Source organism: Pezoporus flaviventris, unplaced genomic scaffold (assembly GCF_033815535.1).
Source record: "Pezoporus flaviventris isolate CSIRO_AGI_PZ_B2104156 unplaced genomic scaffold, CSIRO_AGI_Pfla_v1 ptg000088l, whole genome shotgun sequence".
Classification (NCBI taxonomy): Eukaryota; Metazoa; Chordata; class Aves; order Psittaciformes; family Psittacidae; genus Pezoporus; species Pezoporus flaviventris.
The window spans coordinates 119,702-146,493 of NW_026892636.1; the positions used below are offsets into that span (position 1 = coordinate 119,702).

Sequence of the window (26,792 nt, forward strand, 5' to 3'; positions counted from 1 at the left end):
CTAACCTGACTACTTCTCAAGAACTGATAACCTGGGGGAGGGGGTATATTTGCAGGTCCATGGCGACTGCCTGCAAAGTTTGTCAAGTCTTGCCATGAGCTGGACAGACGAATGGATAAACCTGATGCCTCAGCTACAGGAGCTGACCGTGAATACCCCAAGCAGAATGAGAGAGAGGAAGAGAAAGAATGAGTAGCTGCAAAACATCACTTGGGGGCAACTGAAAAGTAACATCCTGAATATGTGTGCTTGTAAAGTAGCTATTATTAGAGGTTGTGATTTTGTGTACAAAGCCACCCGTATGTACTAGCTAGTCGCAATAAGAAACCACACCTTGTATTGTATAGATTTGTCACTTGTAAAAGAGATGTTAGAGGATGGAAATTTGAAGTAGCTGCTAGAAAAATGCTAAGGCAAAAGCTAGAAAGATTTTAATACAATGGTAGTGTTCTAAAGCAGGTAATGGAACAAATTAAGAGGCTGGGAGAATTCCACTGGTAAGAAATTTCTTTGGCTAGTCCCTCGCTACCATCAGCATCTTCAACATGCTGCTGCACCCTGTAATAGTTACTCTGCTAATGGAAATGTGTGTGTGCCTTGCTGTAGTAGCAACTTGTTACTGGATAAAACAAAAGGGGGGAGATGTGGAGACAGTGTTCTCACGGGAGAATGCATAATTGGTACATAAACTCTGAATAATCCTGAAAGATACAGCAAGGCCATGAGAGGCCCGAAGAAGCTTAAGCAAGCAAGATAAGAGGCTGGAATTCACCAAGTTAATGAGAACTGTGGACTGTTGGTAAGCTTTCAAGGTTGAGTTCTCACACCTGTGTTTAACCAATTATATGCTAGTCACTAAGGGTCTTCAAGGCACGTATCCAGTCATAATATGCCAAATCACCGTAAGTGCTTCAGCCGGGGCCTTGGCTCAGCTAAACAGACTGAGTTGCTGAGTTGCTAAGCAGACAAATACTAAATCGAAGGCAATTTCTGATTTGTTGTTTAATGTTGACTCTCTAAGACATGCAACACTACAGAACCTTTTGTTGTTGGAACAGGGACATGGATGTGAAGAGTTTGATGGAACGTGTTGTATGAATCTTTCTGGTCATTCTAATTCGATACATGCACAGCTGAAAACCCTGGCTCAGCTTACCCAGCAATTGCAAGTGAACAATGACGTAGGGATAACTAAATGGTTGTCCTCATGGGGCATTACAGGTTGGCTTAAAACACTGCTATTTGAAGGACTGCGCTGATGTATCATTGCTATTTTAATCACTGTAGTTGTTAGACTTGCTTATAATTGCGTGGTGAAAACAAGTGAACAGAACGACCCACAATGTTTTGCTCGCACAAAAGAAAAAGGGGGGAATTGTTGCAGAATGGCTTCAAGAGCAAGGCCATGGATCCTTAGAGGCCTTGTGCGAGCAAAGCAAGGTGTAGGCCTCACAGGTAACCGGATACCGGATGTGGGAGGAGAATGTGAAGGAAGCTGTGTAGAAACAACCAATACTGTTCTGACTAGTAGGCGTGGCTAAACACCACGCGGATATAAGCGAAGTGTGCCACAAATAAAGTAGAAGTTTGCTTATCACCCATATTGGGTTGGTGTGTCTTGCTTCTCCTCGCCGCTTACACTTCTGCAGGACCTTTCCAAATGCCGGTTTCCAAATCCTTATACTGGACCAGAACACCCAGAGTTTTAGTCATATAACCTGAACCTAATGCCTGACCATGTATTATGGCCGGGGGATCATTAAAGTCTCCTGTCAATTGCAAAAAATTCATAACATATACAGCTTTCTGTATCCTTGCTACCGGTGTAAGTCCTTCCCCCGTTTTTTGTTTTTCCAACAGCTATTTCAAAGTTTGATGTGTTCGTTCAATAATAGCTTGTCCTGTAGGAGAATGTCAAGTGTCAATAGTAACATGGACATATTTCAATTTCCTGAAAGAGGGTACGTGAGTCACATCCATTTGCCAAAGCTGAAGAGGCTGGAGGCCTCGAGGGTTGACTCCAAGGCCTATACCTACTGCTTGGCCTTGGCAATCGGGACAAGATTAGTGATTTTTGTCATGATGCGATCTAAGGCCTCATACTGAGCTTTTGATAGAACTCTTTTTTGTTCTGCCTTTAACTCACCCTTTAAAAGGGGCATGAGATCAGTCAGATCATCATTTGAGATTTGAGCTCTTTTCGAATTTTCAGGGATGTTGACCGAAGGAGCATGCGTTTGCACCATGATCCCAATATTTCCAGTATAGTCAGCATCAATTACACCGGGTAATACAAAGATTCCTTTCCTTGATGTTGATGATTGTCCCAGTAGCAAAGCACATAACCCATGACCAAGGGGCCCATTTAATTTAGATGGAATACACTGAACAGAAGTATCAGTTATGGTAAAATCTATTGCTGTTGCCACGTCCACTCCGGCACTCCCTGCGGTGGCGGAGGGGATGCAGTCCAGACACCCTGATTTAGTGTTGTCGCGCAGGGTGGCGTCGCACTCACATTCAAGTTTCCCAACAGGGTTCTGTCTTTTTTAAACTTTGAACAACATTCTATTGTCTTGCGGCCAAATTTGTCTGCAAAATCTGTAACACCACCCTGAGGGGGTCGGGTTGCTGAACTAATTTTCTTTACAGTACGCTGCTTTTTAAAACGTCCCATCCATCCACAACTGTAACGTCTTGTACCTTTAGGATCCCCACGATCCCCCTGACCTTGTTGTGGCAGGGGTTTAACAGCAGCGGTGAAGGCAGTAGCCATGTATCCAGCCTTTTCCTCTGCTGTGCCCACTTTAGAATATGCATCCATCATTTCTTGAAGACCAGCAGATTTTGGCAAAACCTGCAAAATATGCTTACAAGCTGGGTTAGCATTTTCCATAGCCAGAGACATAAGCATCGATTCTTTAGCATTAGATGCCAGATCAATATCCTTTTCGATAGCCTCTGTCAATCTGTCAATAAATTGCATATATGGCTCAGTAGGTCCCTGTTTTACTGATGTATATGAAGGATTAGGCTTTCCTGCTTCCGGCACAGCTTTCAGAGAAGCTAAAGCCAATTGCTGTGCTTGCTGTAAAACTTCAATTTTCATACAAGCTTGTACTCCATCAGGGTGAAATTGTCCCTTTCCCAATAACATTTCAGATGAAACACTGTGCAAAGGGCAATGAGGATTACACTCTGAATTCTCATCTGCAGCCCTTCAGCAAGCTCCTCAAACCCACTTTTAAAATGCAGGAGCTGTGAAGGAGTTAATAAAATTGCAGCCACTCTGAGACAATCATTTGGAGTTAGAACATTACTAGAAAAGAAAGCAGATAACATTTGCTGTGTATATGAGGAAGACAACCCATACTGAGTAATTGCTCCCTTAATTTCTTTCATAGCTTTCCAGTCCATAGGAGTCCAGACAGACTGTCCTGAGTATTTATAATAACAGGGAATGCAGCAGGAACATCTATCGGTAAAATAGTACCGTCTATGATTGCATCCTGAATGCAGCCTTGCCATCTCATGGCACTCGGATTGGCTTTATTAGATGTAGGAGTCGGTGGTAACGACACATCACATGGACTGATCTTATCTGTTTTTTCCCGTTTTTTCTGGAGCTTGCTCCCTCTCCTCCCCCAACTTGTCCAGACGGTCCCTCAAGTCCTGCAATTGTTTATCCAAGGATTTCGTCCATTGCCCCCAGTTCCACTCATTTTGCAGCTCCAGTGGGAGCGATGCAAACGGTGGTTTATGTGGTGGAGGTGGGTATTTATTCGGAGTTACACTCTCCTCCTTAGGAGACTCCCACCCCAGCAAAAATTCTTGGGGACTCAGTTCAGGGGCAGTAGCGGCATGAAAAGGGTTAACATCAGTTTGTTTTGTTTCCTTACTAGCCCCTACAGGCTCCCGAGTATCAACTGGAGCTACCGCTGATAAAGGCGTTGTCGACACAGGATAGGGGAAAGGCGCAGGGTCCTCAAACATTCGTACCTTACTGCGTGCCGGTTTTTGACCAGAAGGTTTTATGCCCGAAACAGATGACACTACCATGGCTGTAGCACCGGGTGCTGAATCTAATGTAGGTGCCGAGCCCTGCTGTTGTGAAGGCGAGTCAGAGAGAGCTGTAAAAACGGATTTTGCCGCCTGTTTGCGGCTAGAGTCCCTTTTAGTAGTAACCAGGGGGCAGCAAGAGACTTTGCCTCCTTAAACCCACAAGTAACTTGATCCCACAGGCATGCCCCAATTTTTTTCCAAGTCCCGAGATCAAAAGTTTCATTAACCCCCTGGATCAGCTGTTTTTCTTTACTCCAGAGCAACAATCTTTTTAACAGATTATCGACATATTCTATCCCTCTCACTGAGAGGATGTGCTGGAAGACCTTAAGGATGACCATTTTTTCTTTACTTAATTGATTCCCCATCCTAACCCTCTTCCAGACCCCGTCGGCTGTTACCTTATTTGCACTGCGCAGTGTCTTCCGGGCTCACTAGGCTCCGTTCCGAGGTGACTACCTCCCAATCCTGGTCCTGCCGGATCGAACCCAGCCGACGTCCCTGCAGCTCCGTGTTTTCCACTTTCTTCGGTGCCACGCGCTTTAATTCTTTCAGCTTCAATATGAAAAATATGGGGGGTCCCTGTTCGGGTGCCAATTGCCGCAGAATATACATGGACTCAGTCAGAGATCAATATGATCAGACAAAAGCTGTTTATTACAAAGCCTTAACCCCTTAAATACTATTTCTACTTGCACTCACAGTGATTTGGCATATTATGATTGGATACATGTCTTGAAGACCCTTTGCAACTAGCATATAATTGGTTAAGCACAGGTGTGGGAACTTGACCTTGAAAGCTTGCCAACAGTGCACAGTTCTCATTACATCAGTGAATTCCAGCTTCTTCTTATCTTGCTTGCTTAAGCTTCCTTGGGCCTCTCACGGCCTTCCTGTATCTTTCAGGATTATTCAGAGTTTATGTACCAATTATCCATTCTCCCGTGACAACACTGTCTCCGCAGGGAGCCAGCGTGGGCCTGAATCTGTAATGACACAAGCATATCCTCGTTCCCAAGTTTGCCGTGGTACTGGACCTTCCCAATTTCCTTCCCAAGCTTTTACCATAACCTTAATTTAACCTTCATATTCGAGTATTCCGGTTGACATGGTTTGCATGTGTTTCACAATGGGAGGAATCACACTGTCACCAGGCAAGCACAAAAAAATTCATGACATTTTGGACCTTTACCAATTTACTTACTGGCTGTTCTGAGTCCCCATTTTCTTTATTTTTGCAAATATGTCTTGATAGTCGGATGGGTGCACTCGACAACGGCTTGTCCTGTGGGTGAGTGGGGAATGCCAGTGACATGTTGGATTCCCCAAGTTTGCAAAAAAATTTCAGTCAATTGTGAAACATATGCTGGACCATTGTCCGTTTTTATTTGTCCTGTGACTCCTAAAGTAGCAAAGGCATGACGAAAATGAGTTTGCACATGTCTACAAGTTTTTCCTCCCAAAGCGGTCATACAAACTGCCAGAGAAAAGATGTCCATAGAAACATGAACGTATTTTAGTTTGCCAGATTCAGGGATATGTGTGTGACATCTGTTTGCCATATTTGAAGTGATTGAATACTTCTGGGCTTAACCGACAATGTAGGACCCTTAGTGAGTTGTTGACAATCAGGACAGGCTTGTATGATAGCTTTTGCCTCTGCCATTGACAAGTGAAACTGCCCTTTTAGGACCTTTGCTGATTGGTGGAAAAATTCACGAGAAATTCGAGCTTGTTGCCATACGTTGGGCACAGGTGACACACCGACAGGTTGAGATAAATGGTCCGCTCTAGCATTTCCTTCTGCATAGAATCCTGGCAAGTGTGTGTGACTGCGATGGTGACATATAGAGTACACTTCTGTTCTCTGTTTTAACAACAACCATAACCGTTTCATATTGCTAAACAAGGTTTCAACTGCAACCTGTTTCAAATAAGCTTTTTCTAATGGTTGCGCAACTCCTACTACATACGCTGAGTCTGAAATCATGTTGATTGGACATGTGTTCCATCGTTTAAACACCTCAGTCACTGCCTTCAGTTCTACAATCTGGGGTGATCCCTCAGAAAAAACTATATATGATTTCCACTGGCCCTGTTCCTGCCATGTAGTAGCTGCTTTGCCTGATTTTCCACTCCCATCTGTAAAGACTGTGATACCATTCACAGCTTTGAGATTGTACTTGGGTTTTTCCTCTATACATTCCTGCTGAATAAAAGTCAATATTCGATAGCTAGGATGATGGACCTTGACTGCTCTATCAAATCCTGCTAGAGCTATCTGCAGTGCTACACTATTCTGCATACACCATTGCAAATACTGTTCTGTCATAGGAACAATTATGGTTTGGCGTTCTTTACCAGACAGGTCTATGATACGATCCCTTCATTTCATATTTAACTTACTTAGGAAATGTTTCAGCTCTGGTCACAATGTTCTTTGATGGTTGATGTGACAAAAATTGGCACTGAAGAATTTTCAGTTTCTCCTTATCAGATTCAACCCATTGCATGGTTAATCCTACTGGCTGGAAATCATTACTGACAATCAAAAATTCAGTAGGAACTCCATTCATCACACAATGTGCCTGTCTCTCAATGTGGCTTCTGCCATCACTATTGCTTGTTTTGCTGCTGGTGTTAATTGTCTGGGTGCATTGAAGTCTGTGTCACCTTTCAACAATTCAAACAATGGTTCTGAAGTTTTGCTGTCAATTCCCAATAATGTTTGAATCCAACTGATATTCCCTAACAAGACTTGCACATCGTTAAGTGTATGGATATTGACCTTGATGGCTAATTTCCTGAGGTTCAGTGGTATGATCTAAGATTTTCCAACCCAAATATTTCCATGGTGTGGTATCCTGAACCTTTTCAGGGGCAATTTGCAATTTATGTTTTTGCAACACTGAACACAATTCTTGTTTAACAGCTTCTAGGTTACTTTCCCAGCCACCAGTATATCATCCATATAACGACACACTAATAACTGGGGGTGTCTTCCCCGAAATGGACGCAATGCTACATCAACATAACCTTGACATATTGTTGGTGAATTTTTCATGCCTTGTGGCAATACCACCCATTGATGGTGGCAATACCACCCAACGTGCTTCCAACTCTTTGAGTACCAAAGACGAACGAGAGAATTTCTTCAGACGTATTGACACTAACTGAAGACACGTGGCTGACTTTAAACTTCATCACTGATTGTGAATTATCTACATAATTTTAAACTTTCCTTATTTGACAGACTTTAAAAGTAGGAAGGTATATTCTTATTTTGAGTCATAAAAATTCAAGCGTGTTTTTCACTGTAGGTCAATTTTTTATTTCTTTCATTTTGACAATTCTGGCAGTAGCTGTTCAGGAACATTCCAAACCACAATAAGCAGTGCTGGAGGTCAGGACTGCAGTGCGTTTGCAGAGCTGTGTGTGAAGAGGAGCATCCTGACTGTGCTGTGCGTGGCCATGCACACCGAACAGGCCAGCTACCGTGAGCCGCAGTACCCGGCATGCTCTCTGCTGGCACTGGGCACTTGGGTAAGTTCATTTGGGAAACTGTTAGCAGGGCATCTGCACTGTAATACTGATGTTTCGGGATCTTACTTCCTAGCTTTGATTACCCATACCAGGACCATCTAGTTCTCTGGGTTTTCTGCAGAAGCAGAGAAGAGAAGGCTGCGTGGAGACCTCATAGCAGCCTTCCAGTATCTGAAGGGGGCCTATAGGGATGCTGGGGAGGGACTCTTCATTAGGGACTGTAGTGATAGGACAAGGGGTAACGGGTTAAAACTGAAACAGGGGAAGTTTAGATTGGATCTAAGGAGGAAATTCTTTCCTGCTAGGGTGCTGAGGCACTGGAATGGGTTGCCCAGGGAGGTTGTGAATGCTCCATCCCTGGCGGTGTTCAAGAACAGGTTGAAGGAGGCCTTGGGTGATATGGTTTGGTGTGAGGTGTCCTTGCCCACAGCAGGGGGGTTGGAAAGAGATGATCTTAAGGTCCTTTACAACCCTAACTATTCTATGATTCTAAAACAAGCCCCAAAACACCCCAAAACTAACTTGTCCTGCTTCTCCTGTGGGATACAGGATCACAGCCAGAAAACAGGCCAAAAACGGGACAAAATTGCCCCAAAACCACCTTGTCCTGCTTCTCCTGTGTGATACAGAAACAGAGACCCAAACCAGACCCAAAACAGGACAAAAACAGCCCAGACCCACCCCAAAACCACCTTGTCCTGCTTCTCCTATGGGACACAGGGTCAGAGCCCCAAACCAGACCCAAAACAGGCAAAAAACAGGACAAAACCAGGGCAAAAGACACAAACCAACCCCCAAAACAGGCCCAAACCACCCCAAAATCACCTTCTCCTGCTTCTCCTATACGATACAGAGTAAGAGCCCCAAAACAGGACAAAAACAGGACAAAACCACCCAAAACCAGCCCCAAACCACTCCCAAAACACCCGAAAACCACCTTGTCCTGCTTCTCCTGTGGGATACAGGGTCAGAGCCCCCCAAAAGAGGCAAAACAGGCCAAAACCAACCCAAAACACCCCAAAACCCAGCCCAAAACCACCTTGTCCTGCTTCTCCTGTGGGATACAGAGCCCCAAAACAGACGCAAAACAGGCCAAAACCAAGAGAGAACCAGGACAAAAGATAAAACCAAGCCCCAAAACTGGCCAAAATCACCACTACATTACCTTGTCATGCTTCTGCTATGGGATACAGGGTCAGAGCACCAAAACAGACCCAAAACAAAACAAAAACAAAGCAAAACACCCCCAAAACCACCCCAAGATCACATTGTTCTGCTTCTCCTGCGGGGTACAGGGTCACAGCCCCAAAACAGAGCAAAAACAACCCAAAACACCCCAAAGCCCAGCCCAAAACCATCTCGTCCTGCTTCTCCTATGGGATACAAGCTCAGAGCCCCCAAACAGCCCAAAAACAGGCCAAAACCAGTCAAAAACCACCAAAACAGCCTCCCAAAACCCCAAAACCACCTCGTCCTGCTTCTGCTATGGGATACAGGGTCAGAGCCCCCAAAAAGAGGAAAAACAGGCCAAAAACAACCCAAAACCCAGCCCAAACCTACCTTGTCCTGTTTCTCTTGTGGGATACAGGGTCAGAACCCCAAAACAGACCCAAAACTGTAAAAAAAAACCAAAACACCCCAAAACCCAGCCCAAAACCACCTTGTCCTGCTTCTCCTATGGGATACAGGGTCAGAGCCCCAAAACAGACCCAAAATAGGCTAAAACCTGTCAAAACCCGCCAAAACAGCCTCAAAACACCCCAAAACCACCTTGTCCTGCTTCTCCTATGGGATACAGGGTCAGAGCCCCAAAACAGCCCGAAAACAGGACAAAAACAGTCATAAACCCCCAAAAGAGCCCCAAAACACCCCAAAACCACCTTGTCCTGCTTCTGCTTTGGGATACAGGGTCAGAGCCCCAAAACAGACCCAAAACAGCCTCAAACCACCCCAAAAACCACCCCAAGGCCACCTTCTCCTGCTTCTCCTGTGGGACACAGGGCAGAACCATTAAACAGGACAAAACCAGCCACAAAACACCCCCAAAACCAGCCCAAAAACACCCTGTCCTGCTTCTGCTATGGGATGCAGGGTCAGAGCCCCCAAAAAAGCCCCAAAACAGGCCAAAAACAATCCAAAACACCCCAGAAACCAAGACCAAAATCACCTTGTCCTGCTTGTCCTATGGGATACAGGGTCAGAGCCCCCCAAAAGCCCCAAAACAGGCTAAAACCAGTCAAAACCCACCAAAACAGCTCAAAAACCACCCAAAACCAACTTGTCCTCCTTCTCCTATGGGATACAGGGTCAGAGGTCCAAAACAGCCTCAAAACACAACCAAAAACCACCCCAAGGCCACCTTCTCCTACTTCTCCTATGGGACACAGGGTGAGAACCCCAAAACAGCCCTAGAACAGGACAAAACAACCCAAAACACCCCAAAAAAAAGCCCAAAACCACCCTGTCCTGCTTCTCCTATGGGATACAGCATCAGAGCCCCCAGACAGCTCCAAAACAGGCCAAAAACGGTAAAAAAACCCAAAACAGCCCCCAAACATGCCAAAACCACCCTGTCCTGCTTCTCCTATGGGACACAGGGTCAGAGCCCCAAACCAGACCCAAAACAGGCAAAAAACAGGACAAAACCAGGGCAAAAGACACAAACCAACCCCCAAAACAGGCCCAAACCACCCCAAAATCACCTTCTCCTGCTTCCCCTATACGATACAGAGTAAGAGCCCCAAAACAGACCCAAAACAGGACAAAAACAGGACAAAACCACCCAAAACCAGCCCCAAACCACTCCCAAAACACCCGAAAACCACCTTGTCCTGCTTCTCCTGTGGGATACAGGGTCAGAGCCCCCCAAAAGAGGCAAAACAGGCCAAAACCAACCCAAAACCCAGCCCAAAACCACCTTGTCCTGCTTCTCCTGTGGGATACAGAGCCCCAAAACAGATGCAAAACAGGCCAAAACCAAGAGAAAACCAGGACAAAAGATACAAACCAAGCCCCAAAACTGGCCAAAATCACCACTACATTACCTTGTCATGCTTCTGCTATGGGATACAGGGTCAGAGCACCAAAACAGACCCAAAACAAAACAAACAACAAAGCAAAACAACCCCAAAACCACCCCAAGATCACATTGTTCTGCTTCTCCTGCGGGGTACAGGGTCACAGCCCCAAAACAGAGCAAAAACAACCCAAAACACCCCAAAACCCCAAAACAGCCCCCAAACACGCCAAAAACACCCTGTCCTGCTTCTCCTATGGGATACAGGGTCAGAGCCCCAAAACACACAAAAAACAGGACAAAAGCACCCCAAAACCACCTTGTCCTGCTTCTCCTGTGGGAATACATCAGAGCACCAAAACAGACCCAAAACAGGCCAAAACCAACCCAAAACACCCCAAACACCAGCCCGAAACCACCTTGTCCTGCTTCTCCTATGGGATAAAGGGTCAGAGCCCCAAAACAGCTCCAAAACAGGACAAAAACAGTCATAAACCACCAAAACAGCCCCAAAACCCAGCCCAAAACCACCTTGTCCTGCTTCCCCTACGGGATACAGAGTCAGAGCCCCAAAACAGGGGAAAAACAACCCAAAACACCCCAACGCCTAGCCCAAAACAACCTTGTCCTGCCTTTGCTATGGGATACAGGGTCAGAGCCCCCAGATAGCCCCAAAACAGGACAAAAAAAAGTCAAAAACCCCCAAAACAGGCCCAAAACACTGCAAACCCCACCTTGTCCTGCTTCTCCTGTGGGATACAGGGTCGGAGCCCCGAAACAGACCCAAAACAGGCCAAAAGCAACCCAAAACACCCCAAAACCAACCCTTATGTTAGAAAAGGGCAAAGCCTTTATGATAAAATAATTATATAAAATAGTAGAAATGATTATGTTTGAGAAATTTATAAATCAATAGTGGGGTTTTGTATATTAGAAAATGTTGTAACTTTGCAATTTTGTGTCACGGCTGTTCTGTAACCAGTGTTGCAATGATAGTAGCAAAAACCTATGTGTATGGGTGGATTCAGAAAGGCATGCACTGGAAACTATACCCAAGTGGAACCTATGCATAAGGTAGCCAGAAGAGCATACCAGAAGCTGATAAGAAAATGCTAGCGTCCACACAAGGGTTGGGATATATCCAAGTAAGGAAAACGTAAAGAGGACAACCTGAGGAAGACTTCTTACTTCATCTGAGAAAGACTCCTTCCTTCACCGGAACGACCACCAGGCAACCACCAGAGGGGCCTGCGCAAGCGTAGAAGAGGCTGATGTAACATTCCTGATGTGGCAATCCTTAATGCATATGCATTAGCTAATGTTGCAATCCGTGTTAAACGTGTATAAATTGTGAACGCGATGCGACGAGGTTGGAACAAGATTTGGGTGCGTACCCCTGGTTTTCCAGCGCTGCAATAAATCACCTCATATAACCATTCCAGTGGTTATGTGTTTGTTCCCACACTAACATTTTGGTGACCCAGATGGGACCTCACGGGCATTGGTGACGTGGATCACGTCTCGATCCTGCTCCAGCCGGCACTGAGAGATTCTCGGGGAGCCATCAACCGCAACCGACCTCCGCTGCTCATGATGGACCTCTGACACAGTAAGAAAGGTGCTTTTGATTTGGGTTATGGTACCGATTTCTAGTAAATGTATGGTATTGACCTTTGGTAAAGGTCTGGTAAAAGCCTGCCTGTTATACGCAGCGAAAAAGCTGCGTTTGGCTGGGCTAGTAGTAAAGCCTGCCTGCTAGACACAGCGAAAGCTGCGCTTGGTTGGGGCTAGAGAGCTCTCGGGGTAAAAGGCCGTTAGACAGTAGCGAAAGCTGTGCAGGTTCGGCAAACGTGGTTTGGTATTGGTATTGGTATTTGTGCTGCAGGATCAGCATCTGTCTGTATAAATTGTGTAACATATTGGGGTGTGTGTGCGTGTTGTGAGAGAAACTTGTTTTAGAGATCTCTGTATTTACAAAATGCCGTCGATTCCCAAGTCGTTTACATTAGGTTGTATCTTAAACCATTAGAAGGAGGGTGGATTCGGGCAAAGCATGCGGAAAAGTAAACTGATTACTGTAATGTCTGGTGGACGCAATATGAACTAGAAGATCAGGAAAAAATGGCCTGAGAATGGAACTTTACAGTATAATACTATCTTGCAGTTGATGTTGTATTGTAAAAGGGAAGGAAAATGGGATGAAGTACCATATGTGGATCTTTTCTTTACCTTAAGAAACAATGATAAGTGGCAGAAATCTTGCGGAATAATGGTTGTTAAGGCAAGCAATGCTGGAGAGTGTAAGGGTTGTGTTGGAGAACAGGAATGTGAATAGTCGACATCAAAAGGATGAGGAAGATCTCGGTTTGTTAGTAGCTCCGCTAGTGACAAATGAAGAAAGGGGGGAGCACGAGGGAAGTGACAGTGATCTTGAGAGTGAGGAAGGGTGTGAAAATAGGGGAGGTCAAGAAATAAATCCCCCTGTCACCCCAGTCTCACACAGAACTCGCCGGAGGGGAGGGCAAGAAGGAAAAGCACAGCCTCAAGCAGCTAGTGCGGTGCTTGCTCCTTTAAGGCAAGGAGTCGGAACTGGGGGACCAGTGTACGTTAAAGTACCTTTCTCTCCCAGGGATTTGGTTATATGGAAACAATCAGCAGGAACATACAGAGAAAATCCTGATAAAGTAGCTCGAGTAATGAAAATGATTATGAAAACTCAAAACCTGGACTGGGATGATATACAAGTGCTTTTAGATACCCTTATGGACTCGACAGAAAAAGAGATGGTGCTGCAAAGTGCTTGGGAGAGGGTCTGGGAAGATATAAGACAGGGATTAGTTACGGGAAATATAGATGAAAACTTCCCAATGGAAGACCTGATGTGGGATTATAACACACAAGGAGGAATGAGAAATTTACAGAGATTTCAAGACTGGGTAGTTTTCGGAGTACAACATGCTATGCCCAAAATGATAATTTGGTCAAAATTGTATAATGTTAGACAAGAGAAGGCAGAATCACCATCTGCCTTTCTAGAGAGACTTAAAGAGACAGCAAAGAAATATACAGATTTAGATGTGGAAACGGAACAGGCTAAAGCACAATTAGCCTTGATTTTCCTGGTGCAGTCTCAAGATGATATCAGAAAGAAACTGCAAACACTAGAAGGGGCAGATAACCTGGACAGACTGTTAGAGGTGGCTTGGAAGGTGTATAATAATCGGGAAAAAGAGAGCTCCCGGAGACAACAACAGAATTTACTGGCAGTGATACAGGGAACAGAACAAGGTTTCCCTAACCCTAGGGGAAGAGGATGAGGAAATATGCGAGGACGGGGACGAGGCAGAGGATTTTATAATCCAAGGATGGGAATGAGCACAGAAAGAATAGGATATAATCAATGTGCACTTTGCAAGCAGGAAGGACATTGGAAAAATGAATGTCCATCCGGGGGGGGCAGTTCATGTCTCCAAGAAATCCTTTTGCAGGATCTGACATAGCTAAAACAATGGTGTTGGGGAAATTTGATAATCAGAGCTGACTAGGCCGAGTAGAAAATAAGGAGCCCCTTGTAAAAATCCAATTAGGAGAGTGAGAGTAAGAAGTAAAATTTTTAATAGACACAGGGGCCACTTATTCAGTTTTAAATGATTTGCGCGGAAGAATAGGAAAGAAAACAATGACAATTGTGGGAGCCACAGGGAAAGAACCCCTGCAACCCCTAGACTTACGATTTAGAGGAAAAGAATTGACACATGAATTTTTATATGTGCCTGAATGTCCCATTCCTCTATTGGGACGGGACTTATTAAGTAAATTGGATGCTACAATTGCTTTTGAAAACAGCGAATTGATAATGCAAATCCCTGAATCCAAAGCAGGACAGATTCTAGTTCTCAAAGACAAACCTATTCCACAAATTCCAAAAGAAGTGGAACAGGCTGTAATACCGACAGTTTGGGAAACCAAAATCCCGGGAAAATCAAAAGCAGCTCAGCCGATAGTAGTAGAATTAAAAGACAGAGCTAAACCAGTAAGGATTAAACAATATCCATTAAAACTAGAAGCAAGATATGGAATTATAAAAACAATTGAGACATTTTTAAAATACCAAATTTTAGAAGAATGTGAATCAGAATATAACATGCCAATTTTCCCGGTAAAGAAACCAAACTGTGAGTATAGATAAGTACAAGACTTGAGGGCAATAAATGAAATAACAAAAGACATCCACCCGGTGGTGGCAAACCCTTATACATTGCTAACATCTGTGAAGGAAAAATATAAATGGTTTACAGTAATTGATTTAAAGGATGTCTTCTTCTGCATTCCTCTTGATAAAAATAGCAGGAAACTGTTTGCATTTGAATGGGAAAATCCACAGAATGGACGGAAAACACAATTGACATGGACCAGACTTCCACAAGGATTCAAGAACAGTCCGACCCTATCTGGAAACCAATTGGCCAAGGAATTGGAAGCATGGACCACCCAAGGAGAAATACAGGTACCAAGATCACAATACCTTTTGTTACAATATGTAGATGACATTTTTATTGCAACAGAACAAAGGTCCCTGTGCATAAAGGTGACAATTGAAATTCTGAATCAGCTAGGCTTGAATGGTTATAAAGTCTCAAAAGGCACACATTACATGCATGACTGTGCTGTATCTGGGATGTGAGATTTCACAAGGGCAGCGAAAACTGGGAATAAATTGCATAGAGGCAATCTGTGCTATCCCAGAACCACGAAACTTGCATGAACTAAGAATATTTTTGGGCATGACAGGGTGGTGCAGATTATGGATAATGGACTATGGACTTACTGCCAAACCCCTGTATGAAGCCCAAAAATCACATGCCTTTGTTTGGGACAAACCACAGAAAGAGGCCTTCAAAAATCTGAAGGAGGCGTTAACAAAATCACCGGCATTGGGACTCCCAGATTTGACAAAAGGGTTTCAATTGTTTGTCCACGAAAGACAGAGGTTGGCAATGGGAGTATTAACTCAGAAACTCGGAAGCTGGAAAAGACCGGTGGGATATTTCTCAAAACAACTGGATCCGGTGAGTGCAGGATGGCCCTCATGCTTGAGGGCAGTAGCAGCAGCTGTCATTTTGATCCAAGAAGCTAGGAAATTAACTTTGGGAAAACATATCGATGTGTTTGTGCCACATACGGTAACCACTGTTCTAGAACAAAAAGGGGGGCATTGGTTGTCCCCTAGCCGGATGATGAAATATCAGGCAATCCTAATGGAACAGGATGATATAAACTTGAGAACTACTAATCTGCTAAACCCAGCAGCTTTTCTAGGAACTGACCTAGAAGAAGGAACTCTTGAACATGACTGCATAGAAGTCATCGAACATACATATGCAACCAGAACGGACTTAAAGGATGTACCTCTTGAACGACCAGACTGGGAACTCTTCACAGATGGAAGCAGTTTTGTGGAGAATGGGACACGATATGCAGGGTATGCTGTGAAAACACAACAAGAGGTAGTCGGAGCCAAAGCACTGCCTCCTGGAACATCGGCCCAATGGGCAGAATTAATAGCTCTCACGAGAGCGTTGGAACTGAGCAATGACAAAAAGGTAAATCTATGGACAGACTCAAAATATGCATTTGGTGTGGTACACATTCATGGAGCATTATGGAAAGGACGGGGACTTTTATCCTCACAAGGGACTAACATAAAGTATCAAAAGGAAATGTTAGAATTAATAATTGCTGTGCAAAGACCTAAACAGGTAGCCATCATGCATTACAAGGCGCATCAAGGAGGAACTTCAAAGATATCTGAAGGAAATACATCGGCAGATCGGACGGCCCGACAAATAGCCCGGAGGGTATGGAACATGATGGCTTTGATACCTCTGAAGGTAAGCCCGCTCCACACCTATCTTCCATAAAGTCCAAACTATTCAAAAGAAGATGAAAAGTTAGCAGGACTCTTAAAAGCCCAAAAGAACTCTGAAGGGTGGTATGTAACAACAACAGGACAAGTAATAGTGCCACCGACAATAATGCGGAAAATTCTACAAACTGAACATCAGAAATGTCATTGGGGTGCAGAAGCATTGGTAACTTATTTAAAACGAGGAATAATTTCCACACAGATGTTAACTATGGCAAAAGCAGTGGGATCGAAATGTGAAATTTGTTTGAAAAACAATCCAGTCGTAAAAAGACAAGTTGAAATGGGAAGAATTAGAGTAGGAATGGAACCAGGAGATTATTGGCAGGTTGATTTTGCGGAACTACCGAAGGTACAGGGATACAAATATCTGTTAGTAGGGGTTGACACTTTTTCTGGATGGCCGGAGGCCTTTCCCCGTCGCACCTATCACGCAAAAGAAGTGGTGAAGTGGTTGCTTAAAGAAATCATTCCACGATTTGGAGTCCCTTTAGGGATATCATCAGATAGGGGTCCACATTTTATTGCAACCACAGTACAAGAAGTTAGTAAACTATTAGGAATATCATGGAACTTACACACTCCTTGGAGGCCCCAGTCTAGTGGACAGGTAGAAAAGATGAATCAGACAATAAAGAGACAGATCAGTAAAATATGTCAGGAGGCTAAAATAAAATGGCCACAAGCATTACCTATAGCTCTGCTAAGAATCAGAGTAAAACCCAGAAGCAAAATGTCAGTAAGCCTCTATGAGATCCTCTATGGAAACCCGTATGAAGCGCCGGAACCCAACCCTAATACCCCTATTAAAGGGAATCAGGATGTTTATAATTACGTGCTGTCTCTCGGTAGAACCTTAACTCGACTGCGGAGCACTCTGGTGTGGAATAGGCCACTGTCCCTGGAAAATCCAGCACATGACATCCAACCAGGAGACCAAGCATACGTCCGGAACTGGAACGAAGAACCATTAAAAGAACACTGAGACGGACCGTACCAAGTACTGCTAACTACGTTTACAGCAGTAAAGGTAGAAGGGGTGGATTCTTGGATACATTATACACGAGTAAAGAAAGTTCCAAAGGTTTGGGAAACACAGATACTAGGCCCTACGAGACTAAAGCTGAAATGTAAATAAGATGTCTGGGTTCTGTTACAAAACTTTGATTGTCATTTGGTCACTAACACAGCTGGTATCTATTCTTATCCTAGGAATTCCTCAGAAAAATGTTTTGACAAAACTTAAAACAAGATGCCATTCTGACCTGCAAGTTCACAGAAACCATTCCAATAAGACCAACACTAATAAAGGTAGTTTGGGAAAAGGTAAATGGTCTTATAGGACTGAATCTGCAATTGGCCACAGCAAAATTGAAGTTATGGGAAAAAGGACTAAAAGATCAGTGAATCCAGCACAGATAATCCAATCATACCGTCGAAATCCTGAGGAAAATTTAATGATAGGTCTGATTGAGGATTTCTCAAAAATGAAAAACACGAGCAGAATAACAGCATGTTTGCCGATACCCAAAGCAGCAGGAGAACCAATTGAATGGGAAATAATAACATTACCACTTCCAGAAACCAATAAAACAGTGGCCTGTCAGGAAAAAGAAACAATAAAGAATGTGACAGTGACAGAATATCAAAAGGAAGGAGTTCTAGGTGCCTCTATAACAGAATCATTGTGCAAAGAGAAATTAAACACCCAATTCACTACCTAAGAAGAAGGAATTGGAAAATGCATTTATGATAAAGAAATTAAAATAATTCAACAAATAAGAGAAAAGACATGGGAGTGCCAAGAGAAAAATAACTCACAGGAAACTTGGGATACAATTTGGTCAGTAGGTATCCTGCAAAAATTTCAATATGGAGGAGAGACGCCTTGGTGTTTAAGATGGACCGGAAAACAAAGCCTAACAGAGGACATGAGCTCATATAGAGCCAGTCGAAACAGGACTGAGAGTGTCCCCTGGTGGAATTGTACTAAGGTTCTGGATTGTGATACCAATCCTGAAACAATTACAATGCCCCGTTAGAACTGCTTTGATGGCAGGATGTGCATGCCGAGGACTGAAAGTTGGAGGAGAAATAATCAAGGCCCCATATCTAGTAAACTGTAGGTATTCGACAGTACACAGTATGGGACATTTGGTATGGGCAATTAGCGATGGAACCTGGACTACTCACCTATCAATGGAAGGTCCAGTTAGAGAAATCACTTTAGGGTTACCCACACTCTGTCCAATATGGAAGAAGTCACCGTTCAGAGGCAAATTGGAAACTTTACAAATTTGAACAAAAAGGAGTGTAGACGATGAAGATACTTGGCAGGAACCCTCCACAGGTACCAAAGTAGGATGGGCCCTAGAATCCCTATTTGCCCAGGTAGCAACCTACCGAAACAGGGAAATGATTTATGATCTGATTGGTCAAACAGAAAGATTAGCCAGAATAACAAGGAAGGGATTCAGAGATATAAATTTGCAACTGCAAGCAGCAACTAAGATGACCTTGCAGAACAGAATGGCATTGGACATGTTACTGATTAAAGAACATGGTGTTTGTGAATATTTAAAAGACAGAATAGACCACTGTTGTATTCATATTCCTAATGTAACTGCAGACGTAGAATACAGTATTTCTCAACTGACCAAAATTGAACAAGAAGCAGAAAAGGAAAAAGAATATATTGAACAAAATTGGATCGGGGCGCTTTTTGATGATTTGGGCCTTCACCTCACGGGGTGGGCCGTTCCCTCGTGCAGAATGTAATCATGATGCTGATTGTGTTTCTGATGATCTATCTAATGTATCTTTGCATCCGAAAAGAAACAGCCCGAAACAGTGCATGGACGCATCGAATTACAGGAGCAGTGACCAGAGACCACTCAAAATATCTGACACCTCCTCCTAATTATCAGGAAACAGCTACCTAAGAGAATGAAACTACTTACTTAAGTGAAGTATTTTCAATGGGGGGAAATGTTGGAAAAGGGCAAAGCCTTTATGATAAAACAATTATATAAAATAGTAGAAATGATTATGTTTGAGAAATTTATAAATCAATAGTGGGGTTTTGTATTGGGGTTTTGTATATTGGGATTTTGTATATTAGAAAATGTTGTAACTTTGCAATTTTGTGTCACGGCTGTTCTGTAACCAGTGTTGCAATGATAGTAGCAAAAACCTATGTGTATGGGTGGATTTAGAAAGGCATGTACTGGAGACTATAACCAAGTAGAACCTATGTGTATGGGTGCATTAGAAACGCATGTACTGGAGACTATACCCAAGTAGAACCTATGCGTATGGGTGAATTAAAAAGGCATGTACTGGAGACTATACCCAAGTAGAACCTATGCATAAGGTAGCCAGAAGAGCATACCAGAAGCTGATAAGAAAATGCTAGCGTCCACACAAGGGTTGGGATATATCCAAGTAAGGAAAACGTAAAGAGGACAACCTGAGGAAGACCTCTTACTTCATCTGAGGAAGACTCCTTCCTTCATCGGAACGACCACCAGGCGACACCAGAGGGGGCTGCGCAAGCGTAGAAGAGGCTGATGTCGTAACATTCCTGATGTGGCAATCCTTAATGCATATGCATTAGCTAATGTTGTAATCTGTGTTAAACGTGTATAAATTGCGAACGCGATGCGACGAGGTTGGAACCAGATTTGGGTGCGTACCCCTGGTTTCCCAGCGCTGCAATAAATCACCTCATATAACCATCCCGGTGGTTATGTGTTTGTTCTCATGCTAACACTAAGGTCACATTTTCTTGCTTCCCCTGTGGGACACAGGGTCAGAACCCCAAAACCACCATAAAACAGGACAAAAAAAAAAACCAAACCATTCAAAACCACCCCTAAACCACCCTAAAACCACCACAAAATCACCTTCTCCTGCTTCTCCTGTGGAATAAAGCGGCAGAGCCCCAAAATAGCCCCAAAACAGAAAAAAAAACAAACCACACCAAAACCCAGCCCAAACCACCTTGTCCTGCTTCTCCTATGGGATACAGGGTCAGAGCCCCCAAAAAGACCCCAAAAAAGGCCAAAAACAACCCAAAACACCCCAAAACCCAGACCAAAATCACCTTGTCCTGCTTCTCCTGTGAGATACAGGGTCAGTCCCCCAAAACAGATCCAAAACAGGCCAAAAACAACCCAAAACACCCCAAAACCAAGTGCCAAACCACCTTGTCCTGCTTCTGCTATAGGATACAGGGTCAGAGCCCCAGAACAGACCCCAAAACAGGACAAAATCACCCCAAAACCACCTTGTCCTGCTTCTCCTTTGGGATACAGGTTCAGAACCCCAAAACAGACCCAAAACAGCCCCCCAAAAGGCCAAAAACTGGAGAAAACCAGGCCAAAACACACAAAGCAAACCCCAAAACCACCCTAAAATCACCTTCTTCTACTTCTCCTGTGAGATACAGGATCAGAGCCCTGAAACAGACCCAAAACAGGCCAAAAACAACCCAAAACACCCCCAAAACTACCCTAAGATCACATTTTCCTGCTTCACCTATGGGACACAGGGTCAGAACCCCAAAACAGCCCTAAAACAGGATAAAAAAAAAAGAAAACCATTCAAAACCACCCCTAAACCACCCTAAAACCACACCAAAATACCCTTCTCCTGCAGGATACAGGGTCAGAGCCCCAAAACAGCCCCCAAAAAAGGCCAAAACCAACCCAAAACACCCCAAAACCACCTTGTCCTGCTTCTCCTATGGGATACAGGGTCAGAGCTACAAAAAAGACCCAAAACAGGCCAAAACAAACCCAAAACACCCCAAAACACAGCCCAGAATCATCTGCTGCTGCTTCTCCTGTGAGATACGGGGTCAGAGCCCCAAAACACACACAAAACAGGCCAAAAACAACCCAAAACACCCCAAAACACAGCCCAAAACTACCTTGTCCTGCTTCTCCTATGAGATACAGGGTCAGAGTCCCCAAACAGACCCAAACCAGCCCCTAAAAACGCCAAAAACAGGCGAAAACCAGCCCAAAACACACAAAGCAAACTCCAAAACAGGCCAAAACCACCCCAAAATCACCTTGTCCTAATTCTCCTATAGGATACAGGGTCAGAGCCCCAAAACAGCCCCAAAACAGGACAAACAAAGGCCAAAAGACCCCCAACACTACCCTGTCACATTTTCCTGCTTCTCCTACAGGACACACTGTCAGAACCTCAAAACAGCCCTAAAACAGGACCAAAAAACCCCAAAACCATTCAAAACTACCCCCAAACCACCCTAAAACCACACAAAAATCACCTTCTCCTGTGGGATACAGGGTCAGAGCCCCAAAACAGACCTAAAACAGGCCAAAAACAATCAAAACCACCCTAAAACCCAGCCCCAAACCACCTTGTCCTGCTTCTGCTATGGGATACAGGGTCAGAGCCCCAAAACAAAACAAAACCAGGTCCAAAACAGGCCAAAACCACCCCAAAATCACCTTCTCCTGCTTCTCCTGTGAGATACAGGTTCCGAGCCCCGAAACAGAGTCAGAACAAAACCAACCCAAAACACCCCAAAAAACAGCACAAAACCACCTTGTCCTGCTTCTCCTATGGGATACAGGGTCAGGCCGCAAAACAGACCGAAAACAGGCCAAAAACAACGAAAAACCAACTCGAAACGCCCAAAACAACTCAAAACCACCCCAAAACCACCTTGTCCTGCTTCTCCTATGGGATACAGCATCAGAGCCCCAAAACAGGAAAAAAGAACACCCAAAACCACTCCAAAACCACCTTGACCCACTTCTCCTGTGGGATACAGGGTCAGAGCCTCAACACAGACCCAAAACAGGACAAAAACACCACAGAAACCACCGCAAAACCACCTTGTCCTGCTTCTCCTATGGGACACAGGGTCAGAGCCCCAAAACAGCCCCAAAACAGGCCAAAACCACCCCAAAATCACCTTGTCTTGCTTCTCCTATGGGACACAGGTCAGAGACCAAAACCAGCCCGAAAACAACCCAAAAATAGGACAAAAACACCCAAAAAACACCCCAGAATGACCCCAAAACCACCCTGTCCTGCTTCTCCTAGGGGATACAGGGTCAGAGCCCAAAAACAGAACAAAAACACCCCCAAGACAACCCAAAAACCAGCCCAAAACTACCTTGTCCTACTTCTCCTATGGGATACAGCATCAGAGCCCCAAAACAGACCCAAAACAGGAGAAAAGAACAACAAAACATCCAAAATCACCCCAAAACCACCTTGTCCTGCTTCTCCTGTGGGATATAGGGTCAGAGTCCCAAAACAGACCAGGACAGGACAAAAAACACACCAAAACACCCAAAACCAGCCACAAAACATGCCCCAAACCCCCTTGTCCTGCTTCTCCTATAGGATACGGGGTCATAGCCCCAAAACAGCCCCAAAGCACCCCAAAAACAGGTGAAAATTACCGCAAAACCACCTTGTCCTACTTCTCTTTCATAAAGGGTCAGAGCCCCAAAACAGACCCAAAACAGGAAAAAAAAAACAAAACCACCCCCAAATCCAGCCCAAAACCACCTTGTCCTGCTTCTGCTATGGGATCTAGGGTCAGAGCCAAAAAACATGACAAAAACAGCCCCAAACCAGGCCAAAACCAGGCCAAAACTAGGCCAAAAGACACAAACCAACCCCCAAAACAGGTTAAAAGCACCCAAAAATCATCTTGTCCTGCTTCTCTTACATGATACAGGGTCAGAGCCCCAAAACACCCCCAAACAGGACAAAAACAGGACAAAAACAGGATAAAACCACCCAAAACCAGCGTCAAAACACCCCCAAAACAGGACAAAACCAACCCAAAACCACCTTGTCCTGCTTCTCCTGTGGGATATAGGGTCAGAGCCCCAAAAGAGCCTCAAAACAGGCAAAAAAAAACAACCCAAAATACCCCAAAACCAGAACCAAAACACCCCCAAAACAACCCAAAACCACCTTGTGGTGCTTCTCCTATGGGATACAGGGTCAGAGCCCAAAAAAAAACCCGAAAACAGGACAAAACCACCCCAAAACCACCTTATCCTGCTTCTCGTATGAGATACAGGGTAGGAGCCCCAAAACAGAAAAACACCCCAAAACACCCAAAAGCACCCCCAAACCACCCCCAAACCACCTTGTCCTGTTTCTCCTATGGGTGGCACCCAGTGAGAACCCAAAACAGCCCCAAATCACCCCAACCCCCCCCAAAATGGAACCTTCTGGAGGTTGCTGTGGAGCTGCTTTAGCCTGGCCTCGAGCTGCGACACCTTCTGGGGTAGGTCCACGGCTGGGGGGGGGGGTGTGGGGGTGGGGCAAAGGGCAAGGGGGGGAGGGCACTGGAGTGTCCCCATATTGGGGGGGGTCCCAGACCCACATGTGGGGACATGGGGGGGGGTCTCCATATAGGGGGGGTCCCTGGACCTGATGGGGGGGCGCCACCCTGCAGCCTCTCCAGGGGTAGGGGGGGGTCGGGGCTCAGCACTGGCTCCGTGAGGGAGAACAGGGCCACGGCCCTTTGCACTGGGGGGGTGGCACGTCAGCACCCCAAAAACAGACCAAACCAGCCCAAATACACCCAAACCAGCCCAAAACCAGCAAAGATGCCATCCCAGGGGGATCACTCTCCTGAGGGGGAGGAAAAAGCAACCCAAAAGTGAAACAGCCTGAAGCAAACCCTGATGTTCCCTCCCTCAGCTGGCAGACACACTGCCTTCCTGCAGTGTCATTTCTCTGATGAGAGACAGAGCTAAGGCTAAAAATCAATTTTTCTCAGCATCACAGAATCATTTCATTTGAAAAGAGGCTTGAGAACATAGAGTCCAGCCATTAACATGTCCCTAACAACCTGACAACATCAACATCTCTGTGGGATACCCTGTCTGGATGGTCACCAACAGCAACTTTAAGTCCAATTTCACAACTTACCCTAATTTCACTCATTTCCATTCTATTCTGTTTGTTGTTAAACATTCGGCTCTATGGTAGAGCATGGAAATCAGCTGGACAAGTTACGGTACTGCAGAAACCTCTTGGCGTAAATCATGGGACTTAAACACCTGAAACAAACTCTTAACCACTGAGTAAACCAACCCAACTTTTCCCTCAGTTTATAACTGGAATTCAGCACTACTCTGTTTGGAGGCACAGAGGCGAGGGGTGACCACACCGCTCTGTGAGAAGGATGGATTGAGGGGGACCCTTGCCGCTGTTTCTCCCAGAACACAGGTGAGGAGGGAATGAAATATTATCTTTAATAACGCAAATACATTTCAGTTACCATGGAAAATACGGAACAAGATGCTAGAGCCCTACAGGTTTTACAAGGAAGAGCAACAATGAACTAAAAATTCCCTCCTGTGCTCTTTCCTTTCATACCCATAGATAGTTTCTTCAGTGACAGAAGAGATCTGTGTGTCTGCTGCACGTGAAGGGGAAAAGTTCCTTTTGGTGTTAGAGCTGTAAAGTCAGATTTATCTCCAAAGCAACTCAACCATGTACCGAGGAAAGGGTCAGGGTATTTTCAGCTCTGTCTTGAACACTGCCAGCCATGGGGCAGCCACAGCTTCTCTGGGCACCCTGTGCCACTGTCCCACCACCCTCACAGGGAACAACTTCTAAGATCTCATCTCAATCTCCCCTCTCTGTCACGTTAAAATCGTTCCCCCTTGGCCCATCCCCACAGGCCCTTGCTCTCCCCACAAGAAATGAGGGCAGATCCCAGGATCATCCCTCGGCAGCCGCAGCGCTCCGCTGCCGGCTCAGCCAGCCCAACTCACACACCGAGTCCAAAGCAGCCACTCTGGGGAAGTCTCTTGAGGTGTTCTGGCAACTCCTACAGCACCCCAAGATCGCCATCGCCACCCACCTCCTTCCACGCTCCTGTGTCCACAGGCGGCACCGGCTCCGAGACACCAAGAGGGGAACCACCAGAGGAGCTGCTCTTTGCCTCCTCCACCGGTAGCTTGTGTTCCGTGGGGCAGCTGTCGTCTCCCGGTGCCTCTGCTGGAGGGTTCCGTGGGGTTCTGTGACCTCACACACCTGAACACGGGGAGTTCCAGAATCAGCCACCCCTGTGGTCTCCATGTCCCCAAGGTCATTGTGATGCATGAGCTCTGACTGGGTCCATGGGGTGCTCTGGAGGTGCTGCAGGCATTCTCGGGGATTCTCTAGGGGTATCCCCAGGATGCCCTGGGAGTGCACAGAGACACAGGGCCGTGGAGCAAGCTGCTCTAGTGGAAGGTGTCCCTGCCCGTGCCTTTGGGGGTTGGAGCTGGGTGAGCTTTAAGGTCCCTTCCAGCCCAGCCCAGCCCACTCTGGGATTCCATGATTCTCTGCTGTGCCAATGTCGGTCCCTCTCCACTCCTCGTAGGTGGCCGTGACGCCCTGTTCCATGGCCCACGTTGAGCTGTGACCCCTCGCATGCTCCACCTCCGGACCAAAGGCACTGAGGATTAGCAGCCCGTGAGGGACCTCCCCGAGCCGGCTGGGCAGAGGCTGGTCCCCCCACAGCGACTCCCGGAGCACCCCTGGGTGCCCAGTGGCCATGGGCACGATGCTGCCGCCATCCCAAAGCCGTGGCGGTCGCTGTGGATTTGCCCATTGTGACGGGGCCCCCACGGTGAGCGTGGGCTCTTTAAGGAGGGAGAGCCCTGCAGTAACCAGTGCAGAGGAGAGCCCTCCCCTCCCTCGGGGCTTCATGTAACCAAAAACGGGGGTGGGGAAGGGTCATTAAGTGCCTGTTGATGAGCTGTCTGTGGGGGAAGGGGGGGGATGGGCCTCACCTCCCGCCCAGCACCCCAAAAACGAGGGGTGTGGGGGAGGGTGCTTAATGGACACAACCTCCCATGCCCCACCCAGGGGTGTTGGGGGGTGGCACCTCCCCCCCTCTTTATACCCGGGATGGGAGAGGGGAGGATAAAGGGGGGGATGGGGGGGGTGTCTATCCGAAGCCTTATTGACACCGATGTAAATAGCGCGGGGGGGGGGAGGGGAGATGGGAGGGGTCACCTTAAGAATGTATGAAAAGGAAACTTAACCAATAAATAAAGATTTCACAGGAAATCGAGGCCCCCTCTCCCCCCCGTGTTTCGGCCTTTCCCCATCCCCGTTCCGCGATGCTCTCCGCACTTCCGGGTTTGTTGCCTAGCAACGGGGTCTCTGCGTATCACTTCCTGCATGTTGCCAGGCTACGGCCCATGGGGCTGAATTTGGGGCCTTTCCTCGCCCCTC

General features: G+C 45.7%; 1 protein-coding gene across 5 annotated transcripts in view; it reads right to left on the bottom strand.

Annotated features, from left to right (window-relative positions):
* The window catches only part of LOC133280764 (olfactory receptor 14C36-like), a 781,395-nt gene that overhangs the window by 17,573 nt on the left and 737,030 nt on the right, over window positions 1-26,792 (bottom strand). The window contains exon 1 of one of the 5 annotated variants that reach the window (XM_061475694.1): window positions 25,429-25,587. The exons of the other annotated variants lie outside the window; for them this stretch is intronic. The gene's annotated coding sequence lies outside the window, so the exon portion shown is untranslated. Of the gene's footprint in view, window positions 1-25,428; window positions 25,588-26,792 lie in introns of those variants that run through there. 5 annotated transcript variants of the gene reach the window in all.